The sequence below is a fragment of the Nestor notabilis genome, unplaced genomic scaffold (genome assembly GCF_000696875.1).
Source record: "Nestor notabilis isolate BGI_N333 unplaced genomic scaffold, ASM69687v1 scaffold24906, whole genome shotgun sequence".
Taxonomy (NCBI): Eukaryota; Metazoa; Chordata; class Aves; order Psittaciformes; family Psittacidae; genus Nestor; species Nestor notabilis.
The window spans coordinates 619-4,525 of NW_009933708.1; the positions used below are offsets into that span (position 1 = coordinate 619).

The 3,907-nt window shown below is 57.2% G+C and overlaps 1 protein-coding gene across 1 annotated transcript in view; it reads right to left on the reverse strand.

The window, feature by feature from the left end:
* Positions 1-3,907, reverse strand: part of NUDCD3 (NudC domain containing 3) — a gene marked incomplete at both ends in the record, with an annotated part of 9,641 nt that overhangs the window by 614 nt on the left and 5,120 nt on the right. The gene's annotated exons all lie outside the window — the stretch shown is intronic.

Consider the following 3,907-nt stretch of genomic DNA (forward strand, 5'->3'; position numbering starts at 1 on the left):
CCCAGAGAAGCTGTGGCTGCCCCATCCCTGGCAGTGTCCAAGGCCAGGTTGGACACAGGGGCTTGGAGCAACCTGCTCTAATGGAAGGTGACCGTGCCCATGGCAGAGGGTTAGAACTGGATGAGCTTTAAGGTCTCTTCCAACCCAAACCAGGCTGGGACATGATGTGATGAAGAGGCCCTGCCTGGCAGAGCGTGGGGCTGCAGCTCCCACCATTGCAGTGCCATCAGTCCTCATTCCTCTGGCCCAGGAGCCCTCATGTGGGTGACAACCAAAGTGAAGTTGCTGTCATTGAGGCATCCCAAACCATGACCCCTGAGTGCCTTGATCTGGTTTGGCCAGGAGAGGTGGGCTCCTTCCTCCTGTGTTATTCCAGCACTAATCCCAGCAGTGAGGAAGGTTTATGGTGTTCGTCAGCCTCTGCAATGCCATCAATAAAGGCAGACAACACAATTCACCCAAACCTCCCTGGAAGCTCTGGAGAGGAAAACAGGGGCAGCCCTTAAAGGTGCGGAGCTGGTGTCTGTGGCGCAAAGAGAAGCAGCAGGTAACACCCGAGGGGGTGGCTGGGGCTTAACCCTGGGAGAGCAGAGGGAAAACATTCCAGCTCGGGAAGGCATTCACTTTTCCAGCCACAAAATGTGCTCGTTCTCCTCTGAACAGCACAGTTCCACTTTGGAGGGGAAGAAGAGCTGCCGCAGGTTTGCTTGGGGGCTTCCCAGCCCTTGGTGGGCAGGTGGAGGAAGGCCAAATTCCCCCGGGAATGCCATCCCCTGGGAAGCAGGATGAGCCATGGGGCGGCAGCAGCCCCACGCCAGCGGCAAGAGCATGCCCCAGGCCCACTGCTGCTCCTCAGGCTTTGAAACAAGAGGGATGAGATGAAACCAAGAGCAGGGATGTCCCCCCAGAGCCGAGCTCTCACGGCACCGCTGCTGTCCCCACTGGAGCCAACCTGGCAGCAGAGAGACGAACGGATGCCAGAGGACTCCATGGCTTGTCAGGCATTGCCCCACCTCCATCCCAGAGCATCAGGGGAAGGAAAACCCATCCCAAATCCTGTTCCTACCAAATCCCCTTCCATACCTGGTGCCCTGTCACTGTCCCCACCACCAGCAGGCCCCAGGGAACCCCACAGAGCCATGGACCGAGTGGATCCCCTCTTCCACAGACCCTCAGAGGATCCTTTCCTCCCCCTGCCCCATAAGTGGCCCTCACTATTGATCACATGCAGCTTTCCACCCTGCCGGGAAGGTGGGATTATTCATTCCCTCAGCAGTGTTTCCGTGGTGCTCCACATGCACGCAGGGGAATTTACTCATCCCCCTTTATTCCAGGGGGAGAGATGGAAAAGTGGGACCTGCTCCCAGGTGGGATCCCCATTTTCTGATGTGAGGCTCCTGCAGGCCATGGCAAAGTTCTCCCTCTACACCTTGAGTTTGGGGTTTCATGGTTGAGAGCGGTGCTGGAGCACTTGCCGTAGACAGATCCAGCCTCCAGAATAGAAGCAGAGGCTCAGGGTGGTTTCTCCGAGCTGTTCCCTCCGATGGTCTCTGTTGGTCCAGCCCATCATTTGGTTGGGTGCCCACAAGAGCTCGTAGTGATGGAGACATGGGCTGGAGCCTCGCCAAGAAGGTCGAGGTAAGGAAAGCCAAGAGCCTGTGGTAGAGCCCTGATCTCAGCCCGGGCAGGGGGATGTCCTGTAAATCCCACCCATGGAGAAAGGCTCTGGCACGGACTGGCAGCACGGACAGCGGGCTGCATGCTCCCGAGGGGCTCCAGGAGGGAGCAGAAGGAGAGAACAAGGACAAATCTCGACCTGATTATGTTCCTCACTTCCATATGCCCGTGCTTGAAGCTGAACCTACATGTTTCCCAGCTGACAGCTCAGGCTGGGACCTCTGGTGCCCTAGCAATGCCCATGGCCATGAACCAGAGGAAGGATCAGGACCCTGCAGTGTGCCCAGGCTCTTGGTCAGCCTTTGGCTCTGCTTTCCCAGCTGGCAAGTCCCAAAAGGCCTCCTGGGCTGCAGGAAGACCCTTAACCCATAGCCCAAAGGGGTAAAAGCCCAGATGAGTCTCTTAGGGTGCACAGGAAGGCACGAACAGCCCCTGCAGCAGCAGCCTGTGGAGAGGGAGGCTTTCGGGGGGGACCCCCCTGCTGCTGTATGCGGTGCTGGCAGCATCCCCTTGCTCACATTCCCAATGCTGTGCCTGAGGTGGTAGCTGTGAGCATGAGGGAAGGGGCTGTCCCACGCTGGGGGGCACACAGGAGGAATGGGACACTCAACAGGCACATCAGTGGCCAGAAAGGATCCTCCAGTGGCACAAGGAGGGTGACAGATGTCATTGGCATGGACACGGAGTCATGTCGCAGCTCCATGCCCTGCCAGGAAGCTCACAGCCCTTTGGTGCCAGTGCTGGGCTTTGTCATAACACAAGGTTTCCTCTCGGATACTAAATACCTTGTCAGAGCTGGAGAGATGCTGTCAAGGGATGTAAGTCCTGGAAAAAACACCTCTCACCACCTGCTTTCCTTTGGGAACAACAGCAAAGTCAGTGGGAGATGTCTGGGGAGGTGACGATCCCTGCAGCGTGTGGGGGGCAGGACGGAGGGAGAGCACCACAGGTTGTTATTACCTCGGCTTTGCAGCTCACGAGATGACAAGCCCAAGGCTGTGATCACTGTTCAAGGCAGGACTTGCTGACAAAAGCCCAAGTGTGGATAACCAATGCTGGAGAGGAGGAGCAAAAGAGAGGGAACAGGGGGAAAGAATCCTCAACCACGAAAATAATCCCCAAGCGCGTTGTGCACAACACCCAGCCGGGACTTCTAAAAACAGCTTGTGCAGAGTTATTTTAACCTCACTTTTGACAAGCGAGCGGGTGTGCCAGAGAAGGGAGAGCACAGGGACTTACACCCAGGACCAGGGCTTCGGCACGGGCCCGGGATGTGATCCTGAGCACGAGGATGTGCATGGACAGAGCTGCCCAGAGCATGCAGGGATCTCGGTGATCACTGATGTGTCCGCAAGAGTGCTGAGGACTCAACAGCCTCTCTGCACAGAACTGGGACCTTCCCAGATGGACAAGAACAAGCAGGAGAGATCTCACCTCCTCGGCACACGGATCAAGCTGTGCCTGCAGGGATTGCCTCAACTCACATCGCAGACCACAGGAACACGAGCACACATGGGCTTTCCTCTGGACACAGCCACTGAGGAGCCCCAAGCAGTATCCAAGGTGGCCAGGATGTCCTCGGATGACTCCATGCTGGGCACTCCGTGAGCTCGGTTTGAGCTGTTAATCCCCCCTGTCCTGGGTCCCAGGGAGGGAAGGCAGGTACCACCTTAGAGCATCTTTCAGGACCAAGACAGTCCTGACCACTGCACACAGAGCTGCACAACGTGTGGACACCCAAACTCAGGAACAGGAAGGGCCTGTAAGTCCTGTGAGCCCCCAGCTGACCCAAATGGGTCCTGTCCAGGCCCCCGGGTGCTGAACGGAGCAGTTCATTAACACATGACTGTGTGTCTCCTAATGGATCGGGAGGAATCACAAACCACTTTTGGCTACTCGGCACATGGGAAAAGGAGATGCTCTTGGACGGGAATTACTCACTCTGCTCCAGTTACCTACAATTCTTCAAGCGAAACTCCATCCCACCATCAATATGTTGGCAGCCAGCTGGAGCCTTACAACCCTGTGCTTGTGCTGACGGGAGGCGGGACCCAGCGCAGGGGTTGGAGGTGACGGGACTGCTCCCCGCGCTGCCCCAAGTCTCATCCTATCTACCTGCCACTCTCATCCTGCTCCCCTCCTGCTCCCCTCCTGCTCCCCTCCTGCTCCTCTGGCACTGGGTGTTTAACAAACATCGCCTCCCTTACTGATGCTGGGAACACGCACCAGG